The sequence below is a fragment of the Furipterus horrens genome, unplaced genomic scaffold, assembly GCF_987537825.1.
Source record: "Furipterus horrens unplaced genomic scaffold, mFurHor1.1.pri manual_scaffold_7, whole genome shotgun sequence".
Taxonomy (NCBI): domain Eukaryota; kingdom Metazoa; phylum Chordata; class Mammalia; order Chiroptera; family Furipteridae; genus Furipterus; species Furipterus horrens.
Genome location: NW_028327177.1, coordinates 49,285,121 through 49,303,843, shown reverse-complemented (window position 1 = coordinate 49,303,843; position 18,723 = coordinate 49,285,121). Strand labels below are relative to the sequence as shown.

The following is an 18,723-nucleotide window of genomic DNA, read 5'->3' as shown; positions in this document are numbered from 1 at the left end:
TTCTGGTGTATGGTGTAAGATGGTGGTCTAGTTTCATTTTTTTGAAGTCCGTGTCCAGTTCTCCCAACACCATTTGTTGAAGAGGCTCTTTTCACTCCATTTGATGTTCCTTCCCACTTTTTCAAATATTAGCTAACCATATAGACCTGGGTTTATTTCTGGGCTCTCTATTCTGTTCCATTGATCTATAGGTCTCTTCCTATCCCAGTACCAGACTGTTTTGATTACTGTGGCCTTGTAGTATAGTTTGATATTAGGTATTGTGACTCCTCCTACTGTGTGTTCTTCTTCCTCAAAATTGCTGTGGCTATTCAGGGTCTTTTTTAATTTCATATAAATTTTTGAAGTATTTTTTCTAGGTCTGTGAAAAATGTAATTGGTATTTTAATAGGGATTGCATTGACTCTATAAATTGCTTTGGGTAGTATGGACATTTTAATGATGTTGATTCTTCCCATACATGAGCATGGTATATGCTTCCATTTATTTGTATCTTCCTTAATTTCTTTCTTCAGTGTTATGTAGTTTTCTGTTTTCTGAGTACAGGTCTTTTACCTCCTTGGTTAAGTTTATTCCTAGGTACTTCGTTTTCCTTGTTGCTATAGTAAATGGGATTTTTTTTCTAGTTTCTATATCTGATATTTTATTATTGGTGTACAGAAATGCCTTGGACTTCTGAATATTGACTTTGTACCCTGCTATTTTGCCAAATTCACTTATTAGGTTGAGTAGTTTTCCCATGGAGTCTATAGGATTTTCTATGTACACGGTCATGTCATCTGCAAATAATGACAGTTTTATTTTTTCTTTTCCACTTTGTATGCCTTTTACTTCTCTTTCTTGTCTGATTTCTGTGGCTAGGACTTCCAAGACTATGTTGAATAGAAGTGGAGAAAGTGGACATTCTTGTCATGTTCCTGACCTCAGGGGGAATGCTCTCAGTTTTTGCCCATTGAGTATGGTGTTGGCTTCAGGTTTCTCATATATGGCCTTTATTATGTTGAGGTATGCTTCCTCTATTCCCATTTTGCTGAGAGTTTTCATCATAAATGGTGTTTTACTTTATCAAATGCCTTTTCTGCATCTATTGATATGATCATGTGGTTTTTGCCTTTCATTTTGTTTTTGTGGTGTATTATTTTTACTGATTTGTAAATATTAAACCATCCTTGCATCCCTGGGAGAAATCCCACTTAATCGTGGTGTTTGATCTTTCTAATGTGTTGCTGGTTCCAGTTTGCCAATATTTTGTTGAGGATTTTAGCATGTATGTTCATCAGTGATATTGGCCAGTAGTTTTTTTTCTTTGTTGTGTGTTGACCTGGTTTTGGAATTAGAGTAATACTGGCTTCTTAGAAAGAGTTTGGGAGTCTTCCCTCTTCTTGAATTTTTGGAATAATCTGAGAAGGATAAGAGTAAGTTCTTTCCTAAATGTTTTGTAAAATTCACCTGTGAAACCATTCAGTCCAGGGCTTTTGTGTGCCAGGAGTTTTTAAAATATTTTCCAATGATACTGGAGACAAGGGATTGATCTCCAAAATATATAAAGAACTCATACGACTCAACACAGAGAAGACAGACAACCCAATTAAAAAATGGGCAAAGGACCTGAACAAACACTTCTCCCAAGAGAACATACAGAGGGTCCAAAGGCATATGAAAAAATGCTCAACATTGCTATCCATGAGAGAGATGCAAATTAAAACCACAATGAGATACCATTTCACAACCGTCAGAATGGCCATCATCAACAAATTAACAAACAACAGGTGCTGGTGAGGATGTGGAGAAAAGGGAACCCTTGTGCACTGTTGGTGGGAATGCAGACTGATGCAGCCACTATGGAAAACAGTATGGAATTTCCTCAAAAACCAAAAAATGGAACTGCCTTTTGAACCAACAATTTTATTGCTAGAATTATATCCGAAGAATCCTGAAACCTCAATTCAAAAGAACCTATGCACCCCTACGTTCATAGCAGTGCTATTTATAATAGCCAAATGCTGGAAACAACCTAAGTGCCTAGATGAGTGGATCAAAAACTGTGGTACATTGACACAATGGAGTACTATGTAGCAGGAAAAAAGAAGGAACTTCTACCATTTGCGACAACATGAATGGAAGTAGAGAGAATTATGCTTAGCAAAATAAGCTAGGCAATGAAGAAAAAATACCATATGATGTCACCTAATACAGGAGACTAAAGAACAACACAAACAAATGAGCAAAATTGAAGCAGAGGGCATAAACCTATGATCTCATTACCTGAGTGATTGTCTAATACAACAAGGATGCCAACCTGTTAAAGCAAGCATACCATTGTCCAGGGACAGCCAATTGACCTGGAGTCTGCAAGATCCTTTCCCATTTGGGAAGGCCACCCTCCCTGCTACACCCCCACTCTTATCAGGGATTTCTGGACCCAAGGGTAGGTAGGATGATGACCATGTCCAGCTTGAAGCAGCTAGAGTAGCATGAGATTTTTGCCCATTGTCCTCTATAAAATTATAGAGGATCTTAAGTCTGAGAGGAGAAATTGTTATTATTTATTGTTATAAAATTAATTAAGTAATTAAAATAATTATATAGGAAAGGGTGAAGCCAAGGAACTTATATGCATGACCAATGGACATGAACTAAGGGGGTAGGCTTGCTGGGGGAAGAGGGGTACTGGGCAGAAGGGAGCCAAGGAGAAAGAAAATTGGAACTATTGTAACAACATAATCAATGAAATATACTTTAAAAAAAGAAAACAAGGTAGCATTAAATTATGACATCATATTGAACTATCACATACAAAATCCCTTATAAATATATTTTATAATTAACTGGAAATTTTCACCAAAAATAATCTCCATTTCTCTGATATAGAAACTGAGGCATCAATAAAGTACTCTAGGCCTCAGATGTTTGAATTTATAGTTTCTGATCTTCATCTCTTTGATCATTTTTCTTACTCTCAAATGTATTACCTTCTATCCAACTGGGAAGTAAAATGAATTATATCTGACAGATTCTGTGCATCAGAATCTAGTCATCTTTGGGTAAGCCAAGATAATGACCACAGTCCCTGAACCATTTTTAGAAATCCATCTTGAGAAATAGATAAATTATAATGTTACCTTTAAAAAGTGCTTTTTGAAAATCAGTATTGAGTATGCTCTCTTTTTTCAGATAGCAACAGAAAATAGATGTATTTTGCTGACAACCCTATGATACTATTCTGTCAATTGTAGAAAAGAGAAATTAGTCTTTTGATTTTTGCTGCATGTACCAGGCCCAGTTTTATATTTCCATGTCGTGTCATGAATCCATGGAGTAGTGGAACAAATCACACTGTATGAGAAACATGTGCTTAGTTAAAATTTTTTAAAGAAGGAGAATTTAATCTTCTGTCAGGAAGTAATAGCACCTAAATCTGGGATGGCTGCCTCTAGTAAAAATTGACTTTGCTGAAAATAGCATACTAGCTGACATCTCTGAAACTAGATACTTTTTTATGAGTAGCAAAACATTTAAGAGAAAATCTATATATCTTATGAAAATTTGTCTGGCAAAAACATTTTTAAAATGTTACCATTGTTAATTTTTTTTTAAATTTAAGGTGTAGATTTGATACATTTGTATATTGTACTTTGATTGCCATTATAGGGTTAGCTAGCCTTTCTATCATATCACAAAATTATCATTTCATTTTATGATGGGAATAATTAAGATATAGTCTCTTAGTAAGTTTTTTGTTCATAATAAGATTGTTGTCTATAATCACTATACTATACATTATATTTTCAAGTCTTATTTTCCGCTAGTTTCAAGTTTGTACCCTTAAATTTCACTTCTCTTTCTTCCACTCCCAACTCTTGCCCTTGGTATCGAACATTTTAGTTTGTTTTCACAAGTTTGTCTTAATTAATTAATTAATTAATTAATTTTAAAAGAATAAACCAAGTGTTTTTTATTTGGGAGGATTTATAATTTTTCTGACAAAATTGTTTAATAATATGATATAACATAGACTAACTCCAGTTTGGCTTTTTTTTTCATTCAATATTCTTTTTTTTTTTCTTGTATGTTTTATTGATTATGCTGTTACAGTTGTCCCAATTTCTTTTCCCTTTGCTCCCCTCTACCCAGCAACCCCCCTCCCTCCAGCAGTCCCCTCTGTCCCTTCTGCCTTTCTGGATAATTATTTCTTCTTTATTTCTTTGCTGAACTTCCCTGTAGTTTCAATTTTCTGTTTTTTTGTTTGTTTGTTTTTTTAGTTTTGAAATGGTTTGTAAAGTTCTTCTTAGTTGTGAGGAGATGCTGCATGTGATTATGCCTCCATCTTGGCTGGAGGTCCTTAGCTTCATTTTTGATTCCACATATAAGTGATATAATATAGTATTTATCTTTGTGTATTGCTCAGCAAAATGTCAAGTTTCAGCCTTGAAACTTGAGGTGCTTCAAATGATAGAAATTCCTTCTTTCTCATGGTTGAGTAATATTTCTCTATATACCCAGAGTGGGATTGCTGGATTACTTAGTAGATCTATTTTTATTTTTTTTGCAGAACTTTCACAGTGTTCTTTTATACTGGCTGAACCAATTTACATTACTACCAGCAGTGTAAAAAGGTTCTCTTTTCTGTACATCCTCGCTAACCCTTGTTATCTATTGTCTTCTTGATGATGGCCATTCTAACAGGTGTGATGAGGTCTCATTGATTTTAATTTGCATTTCCCTGATGATTAGTGATGTGTATCAACTTTTTAATAACTTGCTGGCCATTTGAATGTCTTCTTTGAAAAAGTGTCTATTTAGTTCTTCTGTGTATTATTTAACCTGATTGATTTTGTTATTAAGTCATATAAATTATTTATATACTTTAGATATTAACCCCTTATCAGATACCATCATTAAATTTTCAAGGATTGGAAGGTATATGTTTTAGATTGAGGCAAGACAGACCAAATAATTTACAAAAGTGATAAAATTAGACCTCATTATATAGACCTTTTGAGATTATTCTTTTTATTTAATTAGTCATCAAATATACATTGTTTGACTACTAAATGTCAGACATAAAGAAATACAGTAATGGACAAAACAGACTTGGTCTCTTTCTTCTTGAAGTTTACAGTCTAGTAAGCCAGATAAACATTAAACATTCCCATGAAAATATAAGCTTAAAAATAGATAAATTGGTGAAGGAAAGATCCAGGGACATGCTAGGCAGAAAATAAAAGTTGTCATTAATTCATTGTAAAAAGACATAATTTTTTATTGTAGTTAATGGCAATACAGTAGAAATGGACAGTGTGACAAAAACTGTGAAAAGGAAGATTGAGCTTTATTAATTAAGCTATTTGAGGCATTGATATAGCATATATTTTGTATTCAGACATTAATTCCTGAAAATCTAGATGATAAAGCTTTTCTAATGCAAGTGTCACCTGCCAAATGACCATGATTTGTTTAAATTTTGCCTTCTATGATTGAAGTAGAAATGGTTTTTATAAGCATCCTTCAGGAGGGGAAAATGTCTTTACATATTAATATTGCTTAGAAGACCAAGTAATTAGATAATGACTGTCTTTAGTTATCTTCTTTCTACTTATATCAAACATCTGCAATAGTTAAAAGCTGTTTCTTGTGAAAAATACCCTTCTCTTTGTTTGGAATTTACCTATCATGCTAGGTAAATTTGGGTTACATTAGCCATTCATATTAAAATAAATTAAATTAGTTAGAAAATATTTTAGAAAACTTATTCTATACTTTAAATACATCAAAACAAACTATTTGTTCCTGAAGAATGAGATTCTGTTTGTCAGTCTACTTTCAGGATAGGGCAAGATGTATGCAGCTTGGGGGATTAGGTATTATAGATAAAATAAACCTGTCCTTTGTATTCAAAATGCTCATGTGTTAGAAAAGAAATATGAAACTTTTCTCATCTACATCAAAGGGAGACAAACATCTAGAACTTATAATACAATGTATATAATAAATAGTGCTTTTGTAATAGTAAGTAGAGGTGCATGTCATTAAATTTGCAGGGTTTTCCTTTAGGACCATGTTAAATTTTTTTTTTTTTTTTTTTTTAAATTTCTCATTTTTATTTAAATCTTAAACATTTACCTTGCAAGTATAGATATTCATAACTATTCATGATTTTTAAAAATGCCCTAATGAACTAGGACTTGTAGACTAAATCCTAAAGCCAGTATAAATAATTTCTGTCTTAAACCAACAATTTACTTCAGACTTAGAAAATGGGCCTTCAATTTCAACCAGACCCAAAGCAAATTTTTTTTTTCTTTCTTTTTTTTTTTTTAAATATATTTTATTGATTATGCTGTTACAGTAGTTCCAATTTTTTCCCCTTTACTCCCCTCCACCCAGTATCTCCCTCCCCCAGCATCCCCCCCCAAGTCCATACCCATGGTTCGTAAAAAATAACTATCCCTCCCTCTCAGATATTAAGACCCCCATGTTAAATTTTGATGCTAGTTTTGTTAGGAAGAGTTTGAGGAAGGAATCTTATTTTTGTTAAAAAATTTTTAGTTATGGAAAACTTACAACATATACAAAATTAGAGAGAATCAACTAATGAATCCTCATGTGCTTATTAACCAGCTTCAAAAAATTTCAATATAGAGTGGTACCTTGGTATTCATGATTAATTTGTTCTGGGACTTGTGATGAGTGCCAAAACCCACAAGTACTGAACAATGAAGCATTTTCTCCTGTGGGACATTGTGAATCAGACAAGTTCTAGCAAGTGCAACGAGTTCGAGTACTGAGGCTGAAACAATTTTTTCTTGTCAAAATGCAATGAGTATAGGGTTTGACAAGTTCTGAAACTGATGGGTACCAAGGTATATATAATTGCATGTCTAATCTTGTTCTCATTACAGTCCTCACACTATGCTTCATTCCACCCCTATTGGATTAAAGAAAATCCAAGGCACCATATCATTTTATTCATAAGTGCTGTTGAGACTCATTTTAAGAATTATTAAAATGTTAGGGATATAATTTTAAATTTGGAAACATTGCATCTAAAAACATTGGAACCAAATATAAAAAAAAAAAAGACAAAATTGCTCTGAATTGCAATTTTTCTTAGAAATCTTACCTGTAAGATCTTATTTTCACTAATGAGAGAACTGAGGCCCAGAAATGTGATTGTGGTTGAAGTCTCAGTTCTGAATCAAGGTGAGCCAGCTCTGTGCTTGGGAAGTTGAGCAGAGCAGTGCAGCAGCAATACTAGTGTTTTGTCTATGGTGTCTCACTGGTGTTGCTGGGAAGGCCTAATGTGTGCCAAAATCTCAGCCACAGAATATTCTCTCTATAAAACTTTTATATGCTAATGCTTTAAGAAAGAAAGATACATGAGCAAAATAATATGAAACCTGTTATCATGTTGAAATCATCCTTAAAGGAGATTACAATAAATTTTGATTATTGTGAAAAAAAATCCTCATGAAACATAAAAAAAACTTAAAATTATTATTATATTTTTTGATTTTTCAATTACAATTGTCCCATTTCCCCCCCATTGCTCCCCCCTACCCAGCCCACTCCTTCTCCCACAATGATATCCCTCCCTGTTGTCCATGTCCATGAGTCCTCCATACATGTTCCTTGACTAAACCCTACCCTCACTTATCCCCCTTCTCTCCCTCCCCCTTCCCCCTATTGGCTGTTATTCTGCTCCTTGTCCTATTTAGTTCATTTGTTTATGTTGTTCTTTAGTTTCCTGTATTAGGTGATATCATATGGTATTTTTCTTTCTTTGCCTGGCTTATTTCACTAAGCATAATTCTCTCTAGTTCCACTCATGTTGTCGCAAATGGCGGAGTTCCTTCTTTCTCTCTGCTGCATAGTATTCTATTGTGTAAATGTACCACAGTTTTTTGATCCACTCATCTACAGGTGGGCACTTAGGCTGTTTCCAGCACTTAGCTATTGTAAACAGTGCTGCTATGAACATAGGGGTGCATAACTTCTTTTGAATTAGGGTTTTAGGATTATTCAGGTATAATCCCAGCAGTGGAATCACTGGTTCAAAAGGCAGTTCCATTTTTAGTTTTTTGAGGTAACTCCATACTGTTTTCCATAGTGGCTGCACCAGTCTGCATTCCCACCAACAGTACAGTAGGATTCCCATTTCTCCACATCCTCGCCAGCACTTCTTGTTTGTTGATTTGTTGATGATGGCCATTCTGACAGGTGTAAGATGGTATCTCATTGTGGTTTTTATTTGCATCTCTCTGATGGATAGTGATGTTGAGCAATTTTTCATGTGTCTATGGACCTTCTGTATGTCCTCTTCAGAGAAGTGTTTGTTCAGGCCCTTTGCCCATTTTTTAATTGGGTTGTCTGTTTTCTTGATGTTGAGTTGTATAAGCTCTTTATATATTTTGGAGATCAGTTCTCTATCTGAGATATCATTGGCAAATATGTTCTCCCATATGGTTGGTTTCCTTTTCATCTTGGTGATGTTTTCTTTCACTGAGCAGAAACTCTTTAGTTTTATGAAGTCCCATTTGTTTATTTTTTTCCTTTATTTCTCTTGCTTTAGGAGATGTATCTGTGAAAATATTGTTACATGGGATATCTGAAATTTTTCTGCCTATGTATTCCTCTAGGACTTTTATGGTGTCATGTCTTACATTTAAGTCTTTGATCCATCTTGAGTTTATTCCATATGTGGTGTAACTTGGTGGTCTAGTTTCATTTTTCTGCACGTCCCTGTCCAATTCTCCCATCACCATTTGTTAAAGAGGCTCTTCTCACTCCATTTTATGTTCCTTCCTCCTTTATCAAGTATTAGTTGGCTGTAGATTCCTGAATTTGTTTCTGAGCTCTCTCTTCTGTTCCACTGATCTATATGTCTATTCTTGTGCCAGTACCAGACTGTTTTAATCACAGTGGCTTTGTAGTATTGTTTGGTGTCTGGTATTGTGATTCCTCCTGCTGTTCTTCTGTCTCAAGGTTGCTCTGGCTATTCGGGGTCTTTTTTGGTTCCATATGAATTTTTGGAGTATTTGTTCTAGGTCTGTGAAATATGTGATTGGTATTTTCATAGGGATAGCATTGAATCTGTAAATTGCTTTGGGTAGTATGGCCATTTTGATGATGTTGATTCTTCCTATCCAAGAACATGGTATTTGCTTCCATTTATTTGTATCTTCCTTAATTTCTTTCTTCAATGTTATGTAATTTTCAGAGTACAGGTCTTTTATCTCTTTGGTTAAGTTTATTCCTAGGTACTTTATTTTTCTTGTTGCTATAGTAAATGGTGTTGTTGTTGTTTTTGTTTCTGTCTCTGATATTTTATTGTTTGTGTACAGAAATGCCTTAGATTTCTGTATATTTATTTTGTACCCTGCTATTTTGCAAAATTTGCTTGTTATATCGAGTAGTTTTTTTAGTGGAGTTTATAAGGTTTTCTTTGTAAACTACCTTGTCATCTGCATATAATCATAGTTTTACTTCTTCTTTCCCAATTTGGATGCCTTTTATTTCTTTTTTTTGTGTGTATGATTGCTGTGGCTAGGACTTCCAACACTATGTTGAATAGGAGTGGAGAGAGTGGGCAGCCTCGTTTTGTTCCTGATTTCAGGGGGAATGCTTTCAGTTTTTGTTCATTAAGTATGATGTTAGCTTTGGGTTTGTCATATATAGCCTTAATTATGTTAAGGTATGCTCCCTCTATTCCCATTTTGCTGAGTGTTTTCATGATAATGGGTATTATACTTTATCAAATGCTTTTTCTGCATCTATTGATATGATCATGTGATTTTTCTCTTTCATTTTGTTTAGGTGATGTATTATATTTATTGATTTGTGAATATTAAACCACCCTTGCATTTCTGGGATGAATCCCACTTGATCGTGGTGTATGATCTTTTGATATATTGCTGTATCTTGTAGGTCAATATTTCGTTGAGGATTTTAGCATCTATGTTCATCAGTGATATTGGCCTGTAGATTTCTTTCTTTGTTGTGTCTTTACCTGGTTTTTGAATTAGGGTAATACTGGTTTTATAGAAAGAGTTTGGAATTTTTTTCTCTTCTTGGATTTTTTGGAATAGTTTGAGAAGGGTAGGATTTACTTATTCCCTAAATGTTTTGTAAAATTCACCTGTGAAGCCATCCAGTCTAGGGCTTTTGTGTGCAGGGAGATTTTTGATTACTGTTTCAATTTCCTTCTTTGTTATTCGTCTGTTGAGACTTTCTACTTCTTGATTCAGTTTTGGAAGGTTATATGTTTCTAGAAATTTGTCCATTTCTTCTAGGTTGTCAAATTACTTGCCATACAGTTGTTTGTAGTAATTTCTTATAATCTTTTGTATCTCTGTGGTATCAGTCGTGATTTCTGCTTTCTCATTTCTGATTTTGTTTATTTGGGTCTTATCTCCTTTTTCCTTGATTAGCCTGACTAAAGGCTTGTCGATTTCGTTTATTTTTTCAAAGAACCAGATCCTAGTTTTGTTGATGTTTTGGATTGTTTGTTTGGTCTCTATGTCATTTAATTCTGCTCTGATATTTATTACTTCCTTTCTTTTTCTTGCCCTAGGCTTTGTTTGTAGTTGTTGTTCTAGTTCTTGTAGCTGTAGGGTTAGATTTTTTATTTGAGATTCTTCTATCCTTTTTGGATACGCCTGTATTGCTATGAACTACCCTCTTAGGACTGCTTTTGCTGTGTCCCATAGGTTTTGGGCTGTTGTGTGTTCATTGTCATTAATTTCTAGAAATTTCTTGATTTCCTCTTTGATGTCATTGTTAACCCATTCGTTATTTAAGAGTGTGTTATTCATTCTCCATGAGTTTGGGTGCCTTTGATTTTTTTCCCTGAGGTTGATTTTTACTTTCAAGGCATTGTGGTCTGAAAAGGTGCTTGATATGATTTCAATTTTCTTGAATTTGTTGAGACTTGTTTTGTGTTATATTATGTGGTCTATCTTTGAAAATGTCCTATGTGCATTTGAAAAGAATGTATATTTTGCTTCTTTGGGGTGAAAAGTTATATATATATTAGTTAAGTCCATGTCATTTAGTGTGTTGTTCAAGTCCTGCATATTCTTGGTCTTTCTTAGCTTTGAAGATTCGTCCATTGTTGATAATGGAGTGTAAAGTCCCCTACTATAAATGTGTTACTGTTAATATCCTTCTTGTGGTCTTCTAATATTTTCTGTATGTATTTGGGTGCTCCTATGTTGGGTGCATATATGTTTATCAGTCTTATATCTTCTTGATAGATTGTTCCCTTAAGTATTATGAAATGTGCTTCTTTGTCTTTTTTTATTGCCCTTGCTTTGAAATCCATTTTGTCTGATATGAGGACTGCTACCCCAGCTTTTTTTTTCATGTCTGTTTGCTTGGTATTCTTTTTTGTATCCCTTTACTTTCAGTCTGTGTAAATCTTCTTTTTTGAGGTGTGTTTCTTGTAGGCAGCAAATATGTGTGTCCGGTTTTCATATTCATTCCGTTATCATACGTCTTTTAATTGGAGCATTTAATCCATTTACATTTAAGGTTATTATTGACATGTATTTATTCATTTCCCTTTGTACCTGTGTTTCTCTCTTCTTATTTTCTTCTCTTTCTTAAAATATTCCCTTTAGCATCTCTTGCAGTGCTGATTTTGTGGAGATATATTCTTTTAGTCTTCCTTTGTCTGTGAAACTCCTTATTTCACCTTCCATTTTGAATGAGAACCTTGCTGGGTAGAGTATTCTTGGTTGTAGGCCTTTGTTTTTCATTGCTTGAAATATTTTTGACCATTCCCTTCTGGTTTGTAGTGTTTTTTTTTTGAGAAATCGGTTGATAGTCTTATTGGAGCTCCCTTGTATGTTATTTGCTGTTTTTCTCTTGCTGCTTTTAGAATTCTCTCTTTATCTTTGAATGTTGCCATTTTAATTATGATGTGCCTTTGAGTGGGCCTTTTGGGGTTCCTCTTCATTGGGACTCTCTGTGCTTCCTGAACTTGCATAACTTTTTCTCTCATCAGGTTGGGAAAATTTTCTGTCATTATTTCTCCTATCGGCTTTTCTATTCTTCGTTCCTCTTCTTCTCCCTTTTTAATTCCGATGACTTGGATGTTGTTCTTCCTCATGCTATTCTGTAATTCCCTTACATATTCTTCGTACTTCTTCAATCTTTTTTCATTTTGTTGTATTGTCTGGAAATTTTTTCTACATTGTCCTCCAACTCACTGATCTGATCCTCTGCTTTGTTTAGCCTGCTTTTGATTGATTCTACTGTGTTTTTCAGTTCAGAGATTGCATTCTTCATTTCTTCCTGGTTATTGTTAATAGTTTCTATGTCTTTTTTTATGCTGGTGTAGTTCTCTGTAAGTTCCCTGTAATTTTCTTGGAACTGTTGGTAACTTCCTTGGAGGTTGTTGTAGTTGTTTTTGAGTTTGTTCAGTATATTGAGCTTCTTCACCATCATTGTTTTGAATTCCATGTCTGACATTTGGGCTATGTCTATCCCATCTACCTCTCTTCCTGGGGATTCCTCTTTTCTTTTCATTGAGAGGTTGTTTCTGCATCTTACCATGTTCGGTACTTGTTTGTTTTTGTTTTTTTTGGGTTTGTCTGCTTTGACTTCCCACCTTTGTGGTATGAGATTTTTTATAGGAGATCTGGGGGTTTCAGTGGTGCAGTCTCTTTCATCTCCTGAGCCTGATGTTCTTGGATTACCCTTTATGTTGTTTCTTTATGCTGTCTGGTTATATTTCAGATGCTCTTTGGTGGGATCTTCCCTCTGGCTAGTTGATTGAGAGTCACTCTGTCCTCTTTGTCTTGAGTTCTTTTGTGAGGATGCTGTTAAAAACATAAACACACAGCCCAAGCAGAAAACCCACACCCTCAAAAATATCCCCCACCCTCTATCCCGCTATTGTCAGCAAATGCGCCAGTATTAATATAAATGTAGAGAGGTTAGGGCTTTTATACTATAGGAAGAATAAATAAGAGTTATTTTAAAAGAGGAATAATATGATTTTTTGAGAGAGGGGATGATAGATTAGTAATAGTAGCAAGTAGTGTTGAGAGTATGCAAGACAGTAAGTAATATTTACATTGTATGTTAATAATAATAAAAGAAAAAGAGAGAAGAGTTCAGAATACAGTAAGAAAGTGGAATTGTATAGTATTAGATTTATATAGTAGTTATGTGCTATATATTTAGTGTGAAAGGGAGGATAAACAAAACAGACAAACAAACAAAAATTAAGAAGGAAGGATGAGGAGAGATAATATAAAACAAATTAAAGATATAGTTTTAAAAAAGTTTTTAAGTAAAAGTAAAAATTAAAATTGAAATTAAAAAATAAGAAATTAAAAAAATTAAAATAAAATATAAATAGAAAACCTAAAATAGAAATAAAAATTTAAAAATATATATATACAAAAGGAAAGTTTTTACTCAGTTCAGCCTTTGTGTGTCATCTTTTTTTTCTAGATCCACAGCTAGTCTAATGAGGTGGGCCAGAGGTTCCTGATCTTTGCAGGTTTGGTGCCTGTTTAAAGCTGGCCGGGGAGCTTGTGCACACCCTAGCCTCAGGCCTGCCAAGCTGCGCCCCAGGAGAGTTGGTCTCTTGACCCTCAGGGTGAGGCCTTGGACACTTGTGCACAGTGGAAGTGAGTGTCTGTGAGTTGCTGCAGCCTGCTGTTCTCACGCTGCAGCCGTCCACCGTTCCCGCACCCACCTGGGCGGACACCAGCAGAGCCCGCACAAGTGGTCTGCGCTCTGGCTTGGTGCCCACTGGGGCTGGCCAGGGGTGTCTGCACACCATCTTCAGTGTGCCCAGCGGGCCCTCCCTGCACCCATTGGGGCATTGATCTTATGTCTGTTGGGGTGTATCTGAGAGGCACCTGGACGCGTGGCCCTGTGCACCTGGGCCAATGAATGAGGGCACTTCCCTGTGCGCACCTACACAACCCAAGGGGAGGGTTGGGGAGTAGGCGAGTGCACTTTTGTGCCTGCACTCCTCAAGAATGTCCTATCACCCCCAACCTTTCCTCCCCTCTCCACAGTTCACAAGAGGAAAATATAAAGGAAAATCACGTTCTCACATGTACAGCAGTATGCTGTTTCTTGTCTTTCAGCGCTAATGCCACCTGGTCCAGTCCTGTCTCTGCCAGAGGGCAGAGATCCACTCTCCTCCCGATTCCTCTCTGGGGAAGCCTGTGGTCGCCAAAAAGCCTTTGTGTCCTTCCAGCTGCAGTTCAGGGAGCCACCCCAGTTAGAAATCCCATCTCATCCCTTTTTCCTCCGCTATCCTCACCAAACAGGTCATTCCCAGATGGTTTTCTCTAATCCAGCAGTGCCAGGGCTTGACTCCTGCCAGTGTCCAGCTGCTCACTGAGATGTTCTGTCTGCAATTAGTCCAAACACAGACAGGTCTCGGGAGCCAGAAAGCGCAGCCTCCCCTCACTCCTCCGCCATCTTCTACTCCAAATTATATTTTCTTATTGCCCTCCAAAAAGTATTTAAATTTTCATACATATTTACATATATATAAATACATTCATAAGTTACATTGGGGTACAAAATTTTGTAATCTGTTTTTAATTAATAAAAGATAGTAATTATTATAAGCATTTTTCATAATATTAAATACAATTGGGCATTATATTTTTTCAAAACATGTTTATGTATAACTTGCAATGAACACTCATTTGTAATTTTGTATTATTTCTTTAGAATAACCCTTGTAAATGAAATTTTCAGGTAATAGATTATAGTAATTGTTCTTGTTGTGATCTTAATGTTTGTTTCCTTTTAATCTTAAAAAAAATAGTACTCAGTATCCAGAGTCTATTTCTGTTTTCCTTGTTTATTTTTAAGATTTAATCATTGGAATATGTATTTATTGGCATTTTATTATTTATATTTATATATTTTTTCTTTTTCTTCTTGAAGAAGACCCTTTAATATGTTATGTAATACTGTTTTAGTAGTGATGAACTCCTTTAGCTTCTTCTTGTTTGGGAAACTCTTTGATTCTAAGTGATACCTTTGCTGGGTAGAGTAATCTTGATTGTATGTAGGTTCCTGCTTTTCATCAATTTGAATACTTGCTACTCTCTTCTGGCCTGCTAAGTTTCTGTAGAGAAACCAACTGAGAGTCTTATTGGAGCTCCATTGTAGGTAACTAACTGTTTTTCTCTTGCTGCTTTTAAGGTTCTATCTTTGTCACCCTGGTCAGGTGGCTCAATTGGTTGGAGTATGGTCCCATACACCAAAAGGTTGCTGGTTCAATTCCTGGTCAGCGTGCATGCCGAGTTTTTGGGTTTGATTCCCTGTTTGGGCACTTATGAGAGGCAACTGATTGATGTTTCTCTCTCATATTGATGTTTTTTTTCTCTCTCTCTCCCTCCCTTCCTTTTTCTCTAAAATTAATTTTAAAAAATATTATGTCTTTGTTTTTAAACTTTGCCATTTTAATGATGATGTGTTTTGCTGTGGGCTTCTTTGTGTTCATCTTGTTTGGGACATTCTGCCCTTCCTGGATTTGTATGTCTATTTCCTTCAGCAGATCAGGAAAGTTTTTCATCACTATTTTTTTTTCCACATAGGTTTTAATTCCTTGCTCTCTCTCTCCTCCTTCTGTCACTCGCATGATGTGAATGGTGGTACACTTGCAGTTGTCTCAGAGGCTCCTTATACTAGCCTCATTTTTTGGATTCTTTTTCTTTTGCTATTCAGAGTGGGTATTTTTTGCTTCTTTTTCTTCCAAATCTCTGATTTGATTAATCAATTCTGCTGTTGATTCCTGGTAATGTATTCTCCATTTCAGTTAATGTATTCTTCATTTCTGACTGGTTCATTTTTTAAGTTTTCCTAGTTCTGTTTTTATTCTATCTTTTTGTTGACATTCTTACTAAGTTTATCTACTCTTCACCTAAGTTTATTGAGCATCCTTATAACCAGTGTTTCAAACTCTGCATCTAGTATATTATTTGTATTTATTTTGTTTATTTCTTTTTCTGGGGTTTTATTCTGTTCTTTCACTTGGGACATGTTTCTTTGCCTCCTGATTTTGGCAGTTTCCCTGTGTTTGTGTCTGTTTATTCAATAGTGCTGCTGCGTGTCCTGGACCTGGTAGAGTGGTTTTATGTAGTAATTGTCCTATAAGATTTAGTGGCACAGCCTTCCTGTTCACCCTACCTGGGCACTCCAGGTGCACCTGACCGCTACCTCCCCCTATTCCTGTGTGGGCTGTGTATACCCTCCTCCTGTTGTAGTTGAGCCTTGATTGCTGTTGGCATGTCAATGGAAGAAATTTACCCCTGGCATGATCAGCTGCAAGGACTGGCTGCAACTACCATGGAGGATCAGGTGTGCAGAGGCTCCTTCCACAGAACAGGGGTTACATCAGCAGGACTCTTGTGTCCACTGAGTCTGCTGCTTGAGTATGGTTGGGTCCTGCTTCAATATGATCTGAAGCTGTCCTGGGAAGTGTAGGCCAAGGTCAGCCACCACCTCTGTTCTGCTCAGGGCCACCTGACATGAGCTGAAAAGCAATCTGCAGATGACTACTACTTGTGCTGGGCTTGGAGGTGCCAAGGTGAGCCAAAGCTGTGAACTAAGGCCAGCTGCTTCTGGTGCCAGGCGTGAGGCCACTTAGTGAGTTTCTGGACAGGTTGTGGTCTGATGCTTCTTGTTTGAGAGATTTTAGAAAGTCTGAAGCATCAGCCAAGATAGGCCATTCATTTGGGAAAGACATTGGAATTGAGTGGGCCTGCAAGTTTGGTGGTGCAGAGTCTCAGGTAATTATCAGGGCAGGTGGAACAATGTGAGCCATGCTTATGGAAACTCAGATATGGTGCCTGCCTGCTGACTTTGTGTGGGCTAAGGCTCAGAAAAGGAACAATGGTTTCTGCCAGCATTTCTGTCTTGGAGAAAGCTGCCCCTCCAGCTCTCACCCTGATGCTAAATTCTTCAGTTCCTCCCCGTATGTCCCTGGTTCCTTTCAAGATGCTGTCCCAGTGCTGGAGCTCAGAGGGAGTGAGTTTGAGTAAGTAAATGTGTGGCCTTTTTAGAGGAACTGCCTGGGACTCCAGCAGCCCTCCCTCTCAATCAGCCACAATCTCCAAGGGATTTTTATAGCCAGAAGTTATGAAGACTTGTCTTCCTAGCACTGGGGACTTAGGCTGGTCCTGGAACACTTGCTTCTCATCCTATATATCCCCCCTGATTTTATCCACAATATGTGAGTGTGAGACCAGCCCATTCCAGGCCTCTGCCACTTTTACCAGATTCCAAGAGGCTTTTTTATATCCATAGTTGGAAGCCTTCCATTCAGCTAGATTTCAGGTAGTTCTGAATGATGATTGTTCTGTAGTTTAGTGTAACTTCGATGTGGTTGTGGGAAGATGCTAATATGTATACCTATGCTGCTACCTTGACTGAAAGCCATGAATATTTATTTTAAACTGTAATTTTGTAAGTAGAAGCCTGTCTTCTCACTTAAACTGATCAGTTAGAATAATAGTATTTCTTTAATGTGGACCCCTTGTATCTGTTAATATAGTTTTGCTTGGAATACATGCTTTAGACATCTTAATTGCACTCTGGGTATATACTAAGATCATTAGAATATTGTATTCATAATATTTTTTCACACAAAAAATATGCACTGGTTCTTTGAACCAAATTTAGATCTTTGCCTTGATATCACTTAGGTTTTTATCTTCTTGGTATCAGTCCACCATTCTAGTATTTTGAGATAACCTTGATTATTTCATCTTATTTTCTATTTGTTAGCTATCTCTGTGTTTTATATAACTGCTTACTACATTATACATCCAGAAACTGACATTTGTTTTCAATTTCTGTTTTACATTTTAGTATACATTAGCTTTCTTAAACATTATCTCAAAAAATCACACAAAAATTTATACAACTTGTCTTTTTATGCTCAGACTCTGATGGTAATTTATGCTTTTAGTTGACCCCAACTTTGATCAACCCATGAACTATAGAATAAACAAATTTTTTGTTTATTTCTGTATGTGATTTTTATTCTTTTTTCAGAGCCTCAGGAGATTAGCAGCAAAAAGGTAGCTTATTTTATTTTGACTGAGTCAGCTTGAGTGGTGCTTAATTAATGTGTTCTGTCACTCTCATGAAAAACATTTTTTAGTCATCTGAATAAATTTTAGGTACTATAGATTTTATTTAGGGAGGCCCTCCCTGACGGATTTAGATGATTAATTCAGAATTCACATAAAATATTCTCTCAGATTAGAATATTTTAAACCTCTAGCCAACAAAAGCAACTGCTTTTGTGGTTCTGAAATGGATAAATTTATGACCTGTCACTAATGGACTTTGGTTTATTTCCAAAAGATGAGGCCATTAGATGTAATTCATATTTAATTGATAGTAGCACTAACTTCAATATTTTGTTCTATATTATAGATTATACAATATTGTCATGAATTTTGTAACAAGAGGACACCCTGATGATGTGTTATGCTTGTGAAAATGTGTTATGTTTGTGAAAATGTAGAGCAGGAAGATGAGACCATTGACATGTCTGCCATTGACCATTGACATGTCTGCCAATTAAATCAAACAAGCTAAATACACACACATACATGCATATGTCAGTATTTGAACCCCCCCAAACTAAGACCAAGTAACCATGGTGTCTTGACCCCATTCCAGGGTTTGTTTGTTCATTGTATGTATATTGTTCACTGGCCTTCC

General features: G+C 35.9%; 1 pseudogene; it reads left to right on the top strand.

Annotated features, from left to right (window-relative positions):
* The window catches only part of LOC150004421 (uncharacterized), a 177,688-nt pseudogene that overhangs the window by 153,447 nt on the left and 5,518 nt on the right, over positions 1-18,723 (top strand).